The sequence below is a fragment of the Equus asinus genome, chromosome 3 (genome assembly GCF_041296235.1).
Source record: "Equus asinus isolate D_3611 breed Donkey chromosome 3, EquAss-T2T_v2, whole genome shotgun sequence".
Classification (NCBI taxonomy): Eukaryota; Metazoa; Chordata; class Mammalia; order Perissodactyla; family Equidae; genus Equus; species Equus asinus.
Window position 1 is genome coordinate 7,106,798 of NC_091792.1, and position 18,741 is coordinate 7,125,538.

Genomic DNA, 18,741 nt, shown 5'->3' on the forward strand with positions numbered 1-18,741 from the left:
GCTCAGCATGAGGATATTTTTTCCATTTCCTTTCCAACTTTACAACCGTGAAAATGAGTAACCTGATAACTTTTATTCCACAAATATTTTTGGAAATAACTGTGCGACCTTGCGGGGATTTGACAAGAGACCAGAAAAATAAATGATTAGTTGTTTTCTTATGCTATCGTGGGTGAAAAACCTTTGTGGATGAGTAAGGTTTGATAAGTTCAGTTTTCAGAATATTTTTTCTAATACGTTTCTTCAGACAATCTTGCTGCCTTTAACTTATCGATATTTTTATTTTGGGACTACTTAAATATTAACAGGCCAAGAATTAAAACATAAATAAACATGGCAAAATATAAGAGTTGGTCATTACAAGATTTCAGGGAAATGGTTTAAAAACATGCAGTGCGATTAACCTGGGAGCAGAGAGGTGGAAAAGGGTCTTTAGCAGAAGATAACTAAAGTGTGAATTTGTTAGGAAATGAAATGTCCGGTTGAAGAAAGATGTGGCGTGAGGACGTGAGGACGAGGTACGAGATGAGATACATCTATGGGAACAATAAAATTCCCTCTATGAATAAGCGCTGGGTTAAAATATGTCCTTAAAACTAATTTAAAAACCATTTACTTCAGGCGCCGGTTTTCATATTAATAATAGAGAATTCAAAAGCAGTAACAGGTGTTTTTTAGATTATGATTCTTTCAGCAACTGATTTTCTCATGTGAGGTTTTCATCTTTAACTATGTGCTTTGGGGCTTTAATAGCTGAGATCTTTTTTTATCAGGATGCAAAAATTGAAGTGAGTGCACTTTGAGTGTTCACATGTGCCAGACATTTGATAGAGACATTGAGAGAAATGCAAAAGAAATAGAAGACTTAGTTCATGTTCTGGAAAAACTGCCAGAATGAAGAGCTAGGGCAACTCTTTGTCAAAGGCTGCTTGTTGGAACGGTTCCTCCTATTTATTGACCAGCTAAGGGGGCAGGTGCTCAAGACATATTCTAATTCTCACAGGCTTGGCCATGTAACGGTTTTAGACAATGCAATGTGGTTAGAAATGACATATGCCAGTCCCAAGCAGAAGCTTTATAAGCCATTGTGTAGCTCAGCAGTTGGAAGTTTTCCTTTGCTTCATGAACACCATAGGAGCTACTCCCTCAGCCTGGATCCTGGACAGGGCAACAGGAAGCAGCAGCGTCTCAGAGATGGAGCCAGACTGCGCCAATGTGAAATGTGAACCACAACCAAAACACTTGGCTGTTGAAGGCCCTGAAATTTGGGGGTTACCACAGGCTCACCAAGTGTTATGGGTTGATTTGTCCCCCAGCAAAATACATTGAAGTCCTAACCCTCAGTGCCTCAGAAAGAGACTTTGTTTGAAAATACAGTCATTGCAGGTGTAATTAGTTAAGACGAGGTCGGACTAGAGTAGGGTGAGCCCTTAACCCGATCTGAGTGGCATCCTTGTGAGAAGATGGCTGTGTGAAGACACAGAGACCCAGGGAGCAGGCCGTGTGTGACAGAGGCGGAGGTCAGAGTAATGCAGCCACAGGCTAAGGATTTCTGGCAACACCAGAAGCGAAGAGAAAGGCAAGGAACCTTAGAGGGAACATGGCCCTGCTAACACCTTGACTTTGGACTTCTAGCCTCCTGAACTTTGAGACAACACATCTCTATGTTTTAAGCCACCCAATTTGTGGTACTTTGTTACGGCGACAGAAAACTGACACACCAAGTAGAAGCCAGCTTATGCACATGTGGAAGACAATGGAGTAAGAAAGCTCTCAAATGACTTCAAGATTCTCAGCCTGTGATCCTCTGCCTCTATAGAGAAGAAGGCAAAAGGAACCGCAGTCCACAGTCGAGAACAGAGTTTCTTCAAAGGACCATTTCAGCAAAAATAGTTTCTAAAAGACAAAAAAAAGGAGGTTCTAGTGTCTACTATGTTATTTCATCCTTAAACATGACTGGAGAAAGTAGATGGGAAAAAGCATGTCACTCTTCTTATTTCAGTTTTGGGTTGTAGTGCAGTCAACTAACCGTCTCCGTTTGGGTGTCCCAGATATCTCACATCCAACAGGTTGAAGACTGAACTTGTCCTCTCGCAACTCGCTTTCCCTCCACCAACCACATTTTATCCTCCTCCAGTGATCATGTATCAATAAACAGTACCATGGACCACGCAGTTACCCAAGTCAAGACCTAGGAATCGTCTTTAACTCTATCTTCTCCCTCAACCCTCATATCTCATTGGTAATCAAGCTCCATTAATTTTACTCTTAAATATCTCTCAAATGCATCTTTTCTTCTTCTTCTTCTTCTTCTTCTTCTTCTTCTTCTTCTTCTTCTTCTTCTTTTTTGGTGCGGAAGATTGGCCCTGAGCTAAGGTCTGTTACCAATATTCCTTTTTGGCTTAAGGAAGATTGTCACTGAGCTAGCATCCGTGCCAATCTTCCTCTATTTTGCATGTGGCATGCCACCACAGTATGACTTGATGCATGGTGTGTAGGTCCACGCCTGGGATCTGAACCCACAAACCTCAGGCCACTGAAGCGGAACACGCAAACTTGACCACTGCACCACAGGCCGGCCCCTCAAATGCATCTTCACTTCTCCAACCCTACGGCAACTGTGCTAGATTATATACAACTCCTCTCCCTACCTCCCGTCATGTCCTCTGTATCAGTAAGAATAGTAAGCTTAGGCTGCAGAAAAAAACAACTCCCAAATCTTAGAGTTTAAAGCAATAAAGTTTTGTTCCTTCCTCTTGCTATGTGTCCATCTGAGGGGGGAAGAGGAAAGTTCTGCTTTATGTCACTCTCCCTCAGGACCCAGCTTGAAGGAATATCTACCATTGAAATATTGCTGGTTGCCATGGCAGGCAGAAGGAGAAATGATGAATTGCACAGGGGCGCAATTCAGTGGCGCCTATATACTTCCATGGAGAAGTGGCCATGGGTCAAGGTAAGCCACGTAGCCACAGCTCCCTTCAAGGAGCCAGGGAAACACAATTCTACCATGTGCTCAGAAGGAGGAGACCCAGAAATAGATTGGCAGACAGTACTCATCACCGCCATGGCTTGCCAGCTTTTCTCCACGCTGCAACCAAAGCCGTCTCTCTAAGATAGCAATCTGACACTTTTTCTTGCTTAAATCCCTGGGTTGGGTGTAGGGGGATCTCAGTTAATTAAAAAATAAATAAGGGGCCGGCCCAATGGTGTAGTAGTTAAGTTCTCACGCTCCACTTCGGTGGCCCGGGGGTTCACAGGTTCGGATCCAGGGTGTGGACCTAGCACCACTTGTCAAGCCATGCTGTGGCAGGCGTCCCACATAAAACAGAGGAAGATGAGCATGGACGCTGGCTCAGGGACAATCTTCCTCACCAAAAAACATTGCTAATATAAATAAATAAATAAGTAACATATGTATCTTACAAAAGCACCTAATGCTAATCCTGAACAATAAAATCTTCTAAATAAATCTGGATGAGCATTTTCATTAAAGTGGTAGGATTACCAGTTACTTTTATTCTTTATGTTTCTTTGATTCTTCACAATATAAAGGAAAGGAATTGAGAGAGAGAGGAGAGTGTCTGATGATCACTTGCCTTTAAATCTGGACAGGGTCAAACGCTTGAACACCTGAGTGAGGAGGGTGAGGCTTGGCTGCGCCACTTCTCTAAGAGCAAGTGCAGATATGGAACCGCGCACATCTTCACAAGGGAGAGGCCGAGGTCATTCACTAAATGATGTGGACATGCATCTTTTCACTGAGAAAGTGAGGATTCGAAACGCAATGTGCTTGTTTCCGAATCTTTTCTCTTCCCATGTGATGGCCTGCTATAAGCTAAGTATCATGGTTCTGCTGTTCTGTTTTTGGAGATCACACTAGCACACGTGCGCACACATACACGTATATGGAATACACATACGTACATATCTATATAATTGATATTCAGGAACACGTTATTTTTTAATCAAATGATAGAACATCAGAGGTAGAGGGAAATTTAGAGATCATCTATTTCAAGCCCATCATTTGACAGATGGGGAAACTGAAATGCAGCGAGAGTAAGAGATGGCTCATCGCAAGTCCCACAGCCGGTGAGCGGGAACGACAGGACCACCACCCAGGTGTCCTGACCCTGGGCCCGCCTGTGCTCCCTGAGTCCACAAGATCCGTCCTTTCCATGGGCTGGTGTAGGACTGGAGCAGCCCCACCTCGTCCAATCCTCTCCTCCCTGCTGCCCTAGACCCACCCTCTGCCCCTCTGTCAATGTGATGCCACGTGTTTACTCAAAGCAGAATTAATTAAGACAGAAACTTTATAATTCCACTTATCAACATTTAAAACTTTAGTTTCCTCTGCAGGACATTATAGTTCTTCTTTTGAAAAGGAGGCAGACAAAATGTTCATCAAAAATACATTTCATTAAATAAGTGAGAATTAGGCTCCAAGAGAATGGAGCCTTTGAAGGACAAATAGTAGCCCTAAGGCCTATGGATGTTAAGACTTTAAGATAGAAGCTGACCGGGGCCGGCCAGTGGCCAAGTGGTTAAGTCCATGCGCTCCACTTCAGCGGCCCAGGGTTTCACTGGTTCCGATCCTGGGTGCAGACGTGGCACTGCTCATCAAGCCATGTTGAGGCGGCGTCCCACGTGCCACAACTAGAAGGACCTGCAACTATAATATACAACTATGTACTGGGGGGATTTGGGGAGAAAAAGCAGGAAAAAAGTTTTAAAAAAAGTTAAAAAAAAAAAGATAGAAGATGATTAAAATCACCAAGGACTTAAACCCTGCTCTAAAACTGTGCCAAAAACTGCTCCTTTTAATACTGTACTTTCAATACAATGGAAGATCAATTAAATGGTGACTTGTCCTTATAATTCTACCAACGAAACTTTGGTTTCCACGGAATCACGCATGTGAGTTACCCCTTTGATGAGGGCTAACCCATGACGTGAACTTCTTGTCTCCCCATAACGAGGCCCAGAGGCTACGCCGACCCTCGGAGGAGTTGATCCAACTAAGAGGAGAGGGCACAGCAACCCAGCTCAAAATGCACAAGACGAACAGGTTGAAGTGTTGGGCAGACAGAAGATAGCAATGACCTTCAGAAAATGATGAATCCTGGGGACGCATTTATTCAGTCCTGTCAGCAAGTAGGGATAACATCACCTCCCACATCTTTTTATTTATTTATTTTTATTGAACGATGATTGACATATAATATCCTATTCATTTCAAGCATACATCATAGTGATTCAATAGTTATATACATTACAAAACGATCACCACAATAAACCTAGCGACCATCTGTCGCCATACAAAGTTCTTACAATATTATTGACTAGGTTCCCTATGCTGGACATTAGATCCTCATAGTTACTTATTTTATAACTAAAAGTTTGCGCCTCCTAATCCCCTCCCACTTCTTACATGTTATGTAAAAAAGGAGCTTAAATAATAATATTATCTCTAAATATAGGCCTCCATATGTCTGACACTGTTTATATTAGGTTGAACATTAGAGTTGTGTCTGTATGTCAACAAACCTCAGATGCTGGCACTGTCATAGGATTCAATCTGATACATTCTTCACAACATATCATCTTGATGACAGCCCTGCAAAATAGGATTGATTGTGCCCATTCTGTAGATGAAGTGCTTGGCTCAGAAAGTTGAAAAGACGTTCCCAAGCCACGCTGCCAAGTGTGGCTAAGCTGGACTGTAACCCCAGACCTGCCTTCCGTGCGCCTCCCTCCGTCTGCCACATCCTTTCCTGATGTGGAATCACCCACCCTCTTATTAAACCAACTTGCCTCAGGGGGCAGAAACCAAAAAGTTTTAAGCTCAACAAATTCATAGATATTTGGAATTTGTCCTCTCTTTTTTAGGATGTGTTTGTACAGCACGAAAGAAAAATTTGCATTCTCCCCACTGATCGATCATTCTGAATCAGTTGTCTTTAAATTTTTTATTGCTCATCAGTCAAACTTGAGCAAGCACCCTGATGAACATTTATTTACTTAATAAATTATATGCATGTACTATGCATTAGTGTGATATATATTTCTATAGCATAGACTTTTAAGAATAAGACAAAGATTAAGTGAATATTTTTAAATAATTTTTTTTTTGGAGGAAGATTAGCTCTGAGCTAACTACTGCCAATCATCCTCTTTTTGCTGAGGAAGACTGGCCCTGAGCTAACATCCATGCCCATCTTCCTCTACTTTATACGTGGGATGCCTACCACAGCATGGCTTTGGCCAAGCGGTGCCATGTCCGCACCCAGGATCCGAACTGGCGAACCCCGGCCTGCTGAGAAGCGGAACATGCAAACTTAACCGCTGCGCCACTGGGCCGGCCCCTAAAATAATTTTTAAAATTACATTATTGGCATGAGAATCTCTTTGTTTATATTAAGATTGTAATTGAATATGTTTAATTAGTTTTTAAAATCTTGGCTTAGCACAGTGCTCTGAAGATGTGGCCAGCACAGTTTATTTCAATACTTAGTTTTAATGGCTGTAATAGTTGAAAAACGATGTCTCAAAGATTTGTAGATCCGAATAAAAGAGGTCAGCTGTGATTACCAATTCATGCTACTCATACTTCAATCCACCCACCAATTATGAAAAGTCATTTGTTGAAGTTCAACCTGCAAATTTCAACCTTCCTTAGTGCCAATTGTGCGTTTCTGCAAGGTAATCAGAAGACTTTTTTTTTTTTAAGGAAGATTAGCCCTGAGCTAACATCTGCTGCCAATCCTCTTTTTGCTGAGGAAGACCAGCCCTGAGCTAACATCCATGCCCATCTTCCTCTACTTTATATGTGGCACACCTACCACAGCATGGCTTGCCAAGCGGTGCCATGTCTGCACCCAGGATCTGAACCGGCGAACCCCAGGCCACCGAAGGGGAAAGTGCGAACTTAACCCCTGCGCCACCGGGCCGGGCCCCAGAAGACATTGTTTTTTTAACAAAGGATATCAAAACCCATTCAAACTCTGTATTTAGAAGATTTTTAAACAAGATTAAAGTTTCTCATTTGTGTGAGGTTTCTTTATATGTAACATTTTATTTTTAGTAAGAAAATCACAATGATGAAAACACTTCCAGATCTCATCATCTGAAAAATATTTTTCAAAATACTTATTGGATGGCGTACTGTTGTCAGCCACTTGTCATCACAGAAAAGGTTGGCAAATTTGGAGCATTTGTCGGTTTCAATTAGCAATAATCGCGCCTCCAAAAAACTTCATTGGCTGCGATACTGCCACTGCACAAAGCCAGCACTTGTCTGTTTATAAAAGAAGCATGTCTAAACTCTTTGCCTTTGACTACTCTTTAAAGAACTCTGCCGTGAGATTTTTGTAGGCTTCCTCCCTCTTGTTATGAACTTTTTGGAAGTATCTGTGATTTGTAAATAATATAATCTGTAAATCTACTTAACTGGATATAAATAAAGGGCAATACACTAAGCTGACAACAGTTGAATGAGTGAGTTCTCATAGTCAGCCTCTCCAAGAGGAGGAGTTCCTCCTGTTCCATCTGTGATCAGTAACCATTGGACATACAAGCAAAATAAGGGGCTGGTGGCCATCCACTTTTTAAAGTGTCAGTAAAGCTAACAATTTCTCTCTCATTGGTAAACGTCAGTGGAAACTTTTTGAATTTTCTTTATATTTTTAGATCTCAGAGACTGATTCCACAGATCTACCCTCAGTCTGTTCTCAAAAGAATGAGTGATTTATTGAGCATCTGCTAAGTGCTGGGCAGTTTACGTATATATTTTTTTAATTTTCTCAGTAATCTATGTGATACTATTATCCTTATTTTATATATAAGAAAGTTGAAAGGAAAAGTTAAGTAACTAACCCAAAATCAAGTAGTGCCTCAGTGCAAAGTCCCATTTTTTTCCCACTTTTCCCCAAATCTCCCTCCAGTAACTAAGCTGACCAACTTCCTCAGGAGAATAGTCTCAGCAAATTGGCTTCTTTTCCATATCAACGGATAATGTGTCACATTTTGAAAGTGTTTCCAACTCAATTCTGGAATTTTTAATATTTATTCACCTTGCAAAGACCGGAAGCAAGACATGTTTCTTTCATGGTCATTGGAAACCTCTTATCGTCCGAGGCATGAATTATTCCCTCTGGCATCGTATAAGAAATGGAAACCTCTGGGCCTTCTGGAGTCATTATCACGTAGAACTTTCAAAGGGCTTAGGTGTCAGACTCCTAATCTTCTCTCAGGGACCCTCCCATTTTATGACCTTGAGCACAAGACTGTGGCGTCTTCTCCTCACTCTTTGAGTATGGCCATATCTTTGTCTAATATGTTCAAAATGCACATAACTTAGACCTGTCCATGGCTTCAGTGACTGATGCCAGAGAATCCCAGTACTGCTCCCGGGGCTGAGCGAATCAGGCTTCCTGGGCTGTGTGTGTGCTGGGGTGGGAAGGGCAGGCAGGAGAGAGGGGAGAAGGCCAGCTTCTAACAAATATATATTCCCAGGTCCCGCTACCCAGAGATTCAGATTTAGTAGATCTCTGCCGAGATCCGAGAACCCGTATTAATAAGACATCACTATTGATTCTAACGTACAACCTGGCTGAAGCACCACTGATTTACTCCCCCTTTGAAGTAGCTTATTATTAATACGTTTGTAATTGAGCCATATTTTAAGTAAATTATGGAAGCTCATGATTGAAGAATATTACAGTGAATCATGAAGACTACTTTGTGACGTGGATAACCATTCCTTAAGTTGGCACTTCCTAGTTTCGTAGTCTGGGATTTTTTTTTATAGGAGGTTTCATTAAGCAAGGCTAACCCTTATTGATTAAGCATTTATTTCTTCTGTCCTTAGGTGAATGTGATTCTGTTGGATTGTAAGATTCTAAAGTGACAAAGCAGTTCCATTTCTTTCCCTAAGTATGCTTAGCTGTTAAAATTCCAGCAGGCATAAGTAAGCTCTTAATCCTTTCAGTGATAATTATTACTTTAAAAACAAGTAAAAATCCCTACATACAACGGGATCCCGAGGGCCCAAACAGTGCTCTCTGTACTATGTATCTGCTGCTATTCTCCTGTATCGCTTTGGTAACATGGTAACAATGACAGGCTTTACCATTAAAATTAAGGCAGTAAAGGTAGAAGTTAAAGAAGCTGACTTGGGGGCTAGTTTGAATCCCAGGGCTGTTCTTTATTAGCTTTGTCATCAGGGGCAACTTATCTAAACTGTTGGCTTCCACTTTCCTACCTCTATAATGATGGTAATAACCGTACCTATTTCATAGATTGTTTGGAGGATTAAGTAAGTGGATAACACAGGAAGGCTCAGAACAGTGCCTGGCACTCGATAAATAGAAGCTATTGCTATCCTATAAGCTAATTGACAAAAGGACGTGGCTTACTGCCAGATGGGATTGTTATAGTTATGTGGTAAGACAGATAAATGCTAAGATCAAATAGAGGAATCAAGCCTCTAACTGAATTTTGCTATCAGGACATCAGACAATGACTGTGGTGTCTTTTCAGGACTGTCCATTAACAGATGTAGGCAACCTTTCAAATGCAATGCAATTGGAATGCAAACAATACAAACAACTCAACATTTCAAATAGTATGATAGTGAATCTGCCAGTTTGAACTTCTCCCTGAGAGCCCGTGCCCCAATACCCCCAGATGCTCACACCACCCCTATTTTCAAAAAAAGGAAGAGGTAATCAATGATGTAGTTGGAGAACCCCAGACTGCAGGCCACTGATTGTCATGCTAGCCACTTCCTCTGCTACCACTGACAGACACTGAGAAGGAAGAAGCTTCAGATAGTGGTGAGCCAATATTCTGGATTGTTCCCTGGAGTGCCTTTGGGGCCCAGCCTGAGACTTCATAGGCTTAACCCCTGATGGAACCCACTGATTATTAAGAGTAATATCCACATAGAGTGGACTTAGCTCCCAGGAAACAAAGGAACACCCCACCACTAGTTACAAATATCTTTAAACTCTATATTAGATAAGAAGGACTTCTGCCTTTGACCTGACTTGGTACTCTTTAGAGAGGAAGGGCATCTCCCCAGGAGCTCAGGTGGTTGGGATATGGGAGAAGACTGCATCCTTTTCTCCATCAGATAACTCTTCCTCTGGGAGGAAGAGTTGACTTTTTGACTTGCAAACAATTCATTGACTCAGAATAGAATCCTATACTTGTGGGCTAAATATTAAATTTGTATTGCCATCTCTGACATTAATCTGTTCTATATTTTCTGTTAGCTACCCAGTCCTTTTAGGTGGGGATTTTCATCTTCAAAATGTTTACAGATCAGATAACACTGTGTCTGTCTTTGTTATTATTGTATCTCCAATGTCTATCAGATGCATCTAGAAGATGCTCAATAAATATTTTGTTGAATGAATGAATGAATTCCCACTAAACCATGTGCCAAGAATCATTCGCTACATTATAAACTTTCAAGTGCAAAGTTTTCCCCTATTATTAGGGTGAATTGCAATGATGAGTTTCCCCTTATTTTTGAGATTAAGTTCATGGGCCCCAAATGAGTTAGTTCTGCCCACAGCAGAGTTTTACATCAACTAATACAGACTTCTGATTTTGCTTCTCATTTTATGGTTATTTCCATTGGAAAGTCCATCTAAGAAAATATAGTTTTGCTATGATTTTATAGGCATTTTCATAGTTAGAAAAGAAGGAATAAGAATCTCAGTTTCTCAGACTTCTCTAACACTTCTTTGTTACTGCACCTAATTATGACATTGGCATCACTAATAAATGTTTTCATAAAAATATGGACTCTATGCCCAATGTTGAAAGTCTATATTTTTAGAGCAAGCTAGCTTGGAAAACAAAATCCCTTCTGTCTTCCTTATCATCTGCTTTGATCTTCATTAATTATTTGGTGTTTTACTTCCTGAAAAAACTTTGACCTATCAATATTTTCACTTAGGCCTTATATAACAAATAAATCATGATCTAAAAGCTGAAGCAGTAGTAAGTCAGCCATGCATGCATATGGGAAAGTAAATGAATCGGGGAGACACCAGAGAACCGTGAGCTACTTTATTTACTCAACAATTATTTGTTGAGCCGCTCCCCAAGGCACTGAGGACGCAGCAGGAAACAAGACAAGGTGCATCAGCATTGTCCTTCAGTGTAAATGAAAAGCTTACATTTCGGTGGGAAGATAGGCAATGAACAGGTAAACATAAAAACATACATAATTTAATATTGGAGGGTGATGAGTGCTATGAAGACAAATAAAGCAGAGTCAAGGGACAAGTGATTGCGGATAATACTATTTTAGAGGAACAGTCAGAAAAGACTTCTTTGAAAGAGTGACTGAGTCCAGATCTGAATGGGGGAACCATACACATAGCTGAGGGAAGAGCATTCCAGACAGAGGAAACAGCAAGTGCAAAGGCCTAAAGGCACATGCTGGACTTACTGGAGGACGAGGAGAGAGGCTAGAGAACGTGAGAAATGATGAGAATGCGAGGAGAGGTCAGCGAAGCCGTCAGAGGAAATATTATACAGGGCCTTGCTGGCCATGATAACAGATTTAAATTTCATTTTAAATGTGATGAGAAGCCATGTTGAAGTTGAGAGCAGGGAATTAGCATTATTATTTAATTTACATTTCAAAGGGATTGCTCTGGTTGCCCCGTGAGAAATGGGGGGCAGGATGAGCAAGGAGACCGAGGCGGCGAATGCAGAAATTCTAGTTAGGAAGTGCTTGCTTGTGTCAAGCAAGATGACAGTAGTGGCTGTGACTAAAGTGGTTGCTCTGGAGGAGATGAAAAGTGATCAAGTCTTGTACATATTTTAAAGGCAGAGCCAACAGGATTTGCTGATGGATTGGATGTAAAATAAGAGAAAAGGAGAAGAGTCACAAACTTGGAGTCAAAACTAATTTTGTTCTAAGCAAATGAATGAATGGGTTTTCATTAACTGAGATGAAGGACACTGACGGAGAAGCAAGTGGAGAAGAGAAAATAAAGAGTTCTATTTCAAACATGTTAAGTTTGAGATACCTAATTGACATCCCAGTTGGGCTATTGTCTAGGCAATTTCATATACAGTTGTGAATTTCAGGAAAGAGACTCAGGAAGGTATTTAAATTTGGGATTCATCCACAGAAATGATACTTGAGACCATGGGACAGTCTAAGAGAGCGTACCTAGAGAAGAGAAGCAGCCTCAGGACTGGGTCCTACGGTCTTCAACATTCAGAGGCTGGGAAGAGAAGGATGCTCCAGCAAGTAGAGTGAGGAAGAGTAGCCTTAAGTAGAGAGAAAACCAGGAGAGTGTGACATGCCAGAAGTCACATGAATAGAAAAGGAGGGATTGATCAACTCAGTCAAATGCTTCTAGGAGTTTGAATAAGATGTGGATTAATACATGGTCATTGGATTTAGAGGTTGTTGGCAACCTTGAAAAGAATGGGATCATGGAGTTTTGAGGATGAAAGCTATAGATTTGAGAAAGAGTGAGATATGAGGAAATGAAGACAGTGAGTTTAGACAGCTCTTTTTTTTTTTAAAGAACAACTTTATTATTTCCCACTCCTTTTGTGTTTGTTTGTTTGTTTTTGCTGGGAAAGATTCGCTCTGAGCTAACATCTACTGCCAATCTCCCTCTCTCTTTGTTTTTCTCCCCAAAGCCTCAGGACATAGTTGTATATTTTAGTTGTAAGACCTTCTAGTTCTATGTGAGCTGCTGCCACAGCATGTCTACTGACAGACGGGTGGTGTGGTTTTGTGCCTGGGAACCGGACCCAGGCCACCAAAGTGGAGCATGCCAAACTTTAACCTGTAGGCCATCAGGGTTGGCTTGAGTTTAGACAACTTTTTTGAGATTGGCTGTGAAGGGGGACAAAGAAATGGACAGGAGCTGGAAGGAGATTGCTGTGGACTGCATATTTGTGTCCCCCCTGCCCCCGTGGAATTCATATGATGAAATCTTAACCCCCAAGGTAATGGTATTAGGAGATGGGGCCTTTGAGAGGTGATTAGGCCATGAGGGTGGAGCCCTCGTGACAGAGAGATCCGTGGCCCTTTCCGCCATGTGAGGACACAGAGAAAAGACAGCCATCTGTGAACCAGGAAGCAGATCCTCTCCAGACACTGAATCTGCCATTGCCTTGATGTTGGACATCCCTGCTTCCAGAACTGTGAGAAATAAATGTCTGTTGTTTATAAGTCACCCAGTCTTTGGTATTTCTGTTATAGCAGCCTGACTAGACTAAGAGATATATGGTCAAGGTAGGACTTTTTAAGATGGAAGACATTACAATATGTTTGTGTACTAATGAGAATGATTCAGTAGAGATGAGGAAATTAATGATGCAGAAGAGAAAGAGGGTGTTTACAGGCATAATGTCCTGGAGTAAACAAGAAGAGACAGAATTGAGTATTTAAGTGGAGGTTTCACCTTAAATCTACCAGTAGGAGGGTATGCAGGAACATGGGTCCAATAGGTAAATTTCAGTAAGAGAATAAGGAAGGTCTCTTCTCACTCACTGTTTTCTTCGTGAAATAAACAGCAAGGTCATCAGCTGAGAGTGAGGAGGTTAAGGGGATTGTGGCAGCTTAAGAAGAGAGCACAAGGTATAAATGTAGCTGGGATTGCCAGGCCACGCTGAAGGCCAACTTCAGATTATGGTCATAAATTTAAAGTGTCATGGTTGTTTGTTTTTCTCCAGCCATATTCACTTGCTTGGGTAGAAGCTTGGGTTAGGCAGAGACTTATATATAATTTGAGGATTTAAAGTGACAATAAATACCATTCATCTTCTCCCCCTGTGTTTAGAATCATCTGAAAGACAGCAAAAGAACAACCTTTATTATTCTAAAATGGATAGGAGAATGTAGCTTTAGGTATTCAGACAAATGGGTTGGAAAATTCTTCACTCCAGACCCATCTTCTTGCTGGCAGGCCCCTTCCCTTATTGGAGAACAGGCCAGAATGCACCCTCTGGAGGCCGGAAGATTTGAAGAGAGATGAGAGGAAGGTCTGAGCCAGGTTTGCCACTCCCAGCACACTCATTCCACCTCCAGCAGGGAGGAGAGAGTGAGGGGTGGAGAAAGAGGCGGAAGGTCAGGCTAGCTCAGGGGTTCTTTACTCTGCCTGCACATTGGAATCACCTGGGGATCCTTGAAAGAAACCGATGCCTGGGTACACTTGCAGAGATTCTGATTTAACTGGTCTGGGGTGCCATCTGAGCATCTGGATTTTTGAAAATCCCCTAGGTGATTCTAATTTTCTCTTAACAATACATATGGTTGGAATTTCCAGACAAATAAGACAGAAGCAGAGAGTGGCAAAGGAGTCAAGAATGCTGTTTAAAAAGTCATTATGGGGGCTGGCCCCGTGGCCGAGTGGTTAAGTTCGCACGCTCCGCTGCAGGCGGCCCAGTGTTTCGTTGGTTCGAATCCTGGGCGGGGACATGGCACTGCTCATCAGACCACGCTGAGGCAGCGTCCCACATGCGACAACTAGAAGGACCCACAATGAAGAATATACAACTATGTACCGGGGGGCTTTGGGGAGAAAAAAGGAAAAAATAAAATCTTAAAAAAAAAAAAGTCATTATGTTGACGTACCATGGAATTTAAAGAGGCAAGTGAGGATATTAGGGGATCAATGGCACAGCAAAACGTAGTAGGGTCAGTGGATTGTGTGGATTGTCTCCAAAGGGTTACAAAATTGTTGGGCTATTGAGAAAACAGCTGGAAGAATATGAAATAAAGATCAGAGAAACAAATGCTTAAATTGAGATCGTGACGCTGCCAAAATGGTGAGTTCTAGAGTATGATTGCCTATGGGAGCAGGTGACTAAGGTTGGGTGTAGAACAAGATCATTGGACAAGGAGGCCGTGGCAAGAGAGACCAGTGTGCTGAGTGAATCATCAGTGTGGATGTTGAAATCACCAGGAATGATGACTGGAGTCATGGTGGCCATAGCAACCTGGAGGAGAGGTCAGGCATGCGGTCCCCGACTCCCAGGGCATGAAATTCACCAGGACCCTAGTTTGGTGGTTATCTGCTTGATACTGCTTTCTTTTTCTTCTAACAAACAGCCAACTCCATTGATGGCAGATTTGAGAGAGGGAGAGTGAGAAAGCAGGAAGAGATGACCCCGCGGCCAGCCCAGTGGCTTAGATGTTAAGTTCTCATGCTCAGGTTTGGTGGCCCAGGGTGCAGAGGTTCAGATCCCAGACGTGAACCCAGACACTGCTCCCCATGCTGTGGCGGTGTCCCACATAAAATAGAGGAAGATTGGCACAGATGTTAGCTCAATGACAATCTTCCTCAGCAAAAAAGAAGAAGATTGGGGGCTGTCCCCGTGCCCTTGTGGTTAAGTTCATGTGCTCTGCTTCAGTGACCCAGGGTTTCGCCAGTTCAGATCCTAGGCACAGACATGGCACCACTTGTCAAGCCATGCTGAAGCGGTGTGCCACATAGCACAACCCGAAGGACTTACAACTAGAATATACAACTATGCATTGAGGGGCTTCAGGGAAAAGAAAAAAAAAAAAGATTGGCAACAGATGTTCGCTCAGGGCCAATCTTCCTCACCAAAAAAAGAAAAGAGAGAGAGCGAAATGATCCAAAATGTTATCTTTAGGTATCAAGATAGAGAAAAAGACTATTAGTATTTTCCAGAAGTGCTTGAATCTGCATGTTTCCCTGGTAAAACGAAGGACATGCCCCTGAAATGTTAACCGACCTTGGCCATAAACCTTAAGAAAGTTCAGTTTTTCTTCTCTCCTCCTTCTCACATTTCAGTGGGTGGACAAACATGGAGCATGCCATGCCTGGTCTTCCATTGACCTTCAGTGGTCTGGTTTGATTGCTTCGACTCTTACTCTGCTTTTATTGTTGATGCATAACTATGCAGGCGTCAATCACTTTTCATTTGTTTATTCTGCTAATTCCTCACCTCAGGACATCTTCCCCCCTCTTTCTCCTGCCTTTTTCCAATCTCCCAATTTGCTATGCAGCAATAATTTCCCTTTACACTGTTCCTGCCAATTGCAATGCCAGATGGCTTCGGCTCTGAGTCCCCTCACCCAGCCCCCCTTGAGAACAGCTGCCATTGTCATTGCTGTGAACACATCGCGGCTTTGAACCCATAGCTGGGACCCAAATTTGATGCTCAGCACCGGGAGGGGCTGGTGCTAAGGCAAGGGACCATGAAAACAGCACATGCTTTTCCTTGCTGCTGTTCAGCAAAAGCTCTTAGAAAAGACTCTTTAGCATTTTTTCAATCATCTGTGTATTGAAATCTCATTGTGGAGTTTAATTCCTTTACCACCTGACTCAGCTTCCTAGCCATGAAGTTCCCTTTGTGCCACAAACTCAATTAGACCCCATATTTCCCATCCTGAAAACAGATGTGAAAAAAACAACCGTGGGGCGTGTGTGTACGCACGTGTACACATCTGTGAGCCTGTCTCTTTAGAAATCCAGCACACTCCCTTATCTACATCCATATATTTTTATTTAAACATCGCTCAACAAGAAAAACACGATTTGGTGACTACTTGGACCATATTCCCTTGAAGTCAGCCTCTGAGGAAAGATAAAGGAAGAGAATTCCTGGTCCTGCTTTCGCCTGAGTTATCCTATGTTGGCTCCAACCCTAAAATTCTGTTACTGTGACACTACCTAAAAAGATCATATTTTTGAGTCCTCTGTGATGGTGGGTCAGTCATGGGCCTGAAACCCCAAACAAAGAGAATCCTGAATCAAATTCCATGTCGACCAATATGCATTTCAAAGGCACTGCCCATGTAGTTGGTGGGTTGGGGTTTTTGTGTTGTTTTCTTTTTCTTTCTTTTTTGGGGAGTGGGGGGAGGGAGAGGAGCTCCCTTTCATGTTAATCTAAGTGTGCATAACCCAGGCACATTTTACCGCGTAGGGAAACTTTCCCTTTAGAGTCCCTCCCTACCACACACTCTGCCCGCCTTTCATTCTCCCCTTCTGAAGTCACTAGGGCTCCCCCGGTGTCCATTTGGGGGAGATTCCCAGGAGAGTGATGTATTCTGCTTTGCTGCTGAGGAATTTACTATCCCCTCCCTTGGCAGCAAATGAAAGTGGGTATTAATTTCTCAGAGTGCTGGGAGAAACACGAGAGGGGGCAGCAGGAACGATGCCCACCGAAAACCGCATGAGGCGCGCAGCACGCCACCGCCTCAAAAGAGGGCGAGAAAAGACAATGACAAGAAATCAAAGATTCTCCTGAGTTGACTTCCCTGCATTTTGCATCGTTAGGTTTTGGAGAGAGATGCGAGAGGTTCGGGCCCTGAACGGAGTTAAATTATGCAGCTGCGGGGGATGCCAGGTCCTCCAGAATAGGATGCTTCGTTTAGATTTTCCACAATGCTATTGAAGTGCTTATTTTCCTCCTGAAGAGACACAAACAGATGCAAACTTCTGTAAACACTTTAGAAATGAATTCAGTGAGTTTGGCCTCTCAGCAGTGCTCAATAGCTGACAGAAAAATGTCTAATTAGTGCAAGTGGAAATAATAGGGCCACTTGGATTCCTTCCATCCTCCTCCAAGTCTACTTTTCCAAGGAACTCAAAGGGCCTTTGTCTGGCAGGTCACCCTCTCTCAGGCTTTTGTGCTCCAATCTATTAAGAGTAGAAGGGCGAAAAATAGATTAGGCAATGTTCTCTGCTCAAATATACGGCGTGTTCGTGCGGGATGCAGAATGGGGTGTTTGCAGCATCAGTTTACAGGTGCTGGGGAGGCATTCCTCCATTGGCGACAGCCAGAAGCAACGCGCACGTGCGTGCTGAGCAGACTCCCTTTCAGGAACCAGACTTCCTTCACCAATTGCCATGCAGCTCATTTTCCTTCTTTTTCACCAGTTTCTAATAACATCACTCCTCAGCCTTGGTGAGGGCTTAAAGGAAATGAGTTTAGCCATTTTCTGAGATAAGCCTCAGAGATGTACTATGCATGATCTGTTATTTCCTTTTTACGCTATTGAAAATGCCACTGACATTTATTTCAGGAGCCTGTCTTTTTGCTTGTTGTTATTTTGTCATACAAGAGAGTGGGCACACGTGGACTGACTTTTTCCCTTTTTTGCGTAGGGCTCCGTGTCATTGATCAAGCGCCCACAGTGTGCCAGGCTCTGTGCCGAGCATCTGACCCACATTTCCTCTACTCCTGAAAAAGCACTGCAAATAGACATTGCCCACAGTTCCCAGATGAGGGAACTGAGACTCAGAGAGGTTAAGTAACTTGACACAGCAAGTAAATGGTGGAGCTCAGAAACAAACTCAGATACCTCTGGTTTCCTCTCAGACATTATATTCTCTTACCTCTAGAGGTTTCACTTAGATCATTTTTTTTATATCCCCCATGTCTCTAATTCCACATAATTTTTACTCTACCTTCATGAACTTGTGAAATACAGTTATAATAACTGTCATTTTGGGGTCAGTTTCTACTGATTTTTTTTTTCTCTGTAATATGAGCTTCTTTGATGCCCAGTAATTTTTGACTGGATGCCAGACATTGTGAATTTCACCTTATAGGATAGTGGATAACTCATGTGCCTATTAATATTCTTGAGTTTTGTTCTGGGACTCACTCAAGCTAGGAAATAGGTTGATCCTTTCCAAACTTGCTTCTAAATTTTCAGACTGAGCTAAAAGCTTTCTTACACTAAAGTTAATTTCATGTCACTACTGGAGTAATATC

The 18,741-nt window shown here is 42.4% G+C and overlaps 1 protein-coding gene and 1 pseudogene across 14 annotated transcripts in view; one reads left to right on the forward strand and one right to left on the reverse strand.

Annotated features, from left to right (window-relative positions):
- ALPK1 (alpha kinase 1) overlaps positions 1-18,741 on the forward strand; it is a 106,451-nt gene that overhangs the window by 57,278 nt on the left and 30,432 nt on the right. The window lies entirely within an intron of this gene.
- LOC123284855 (U4 spliceosomal RNA) lies at positions 7,212-7,288 on the reverse strand (annotated as a pseudogene).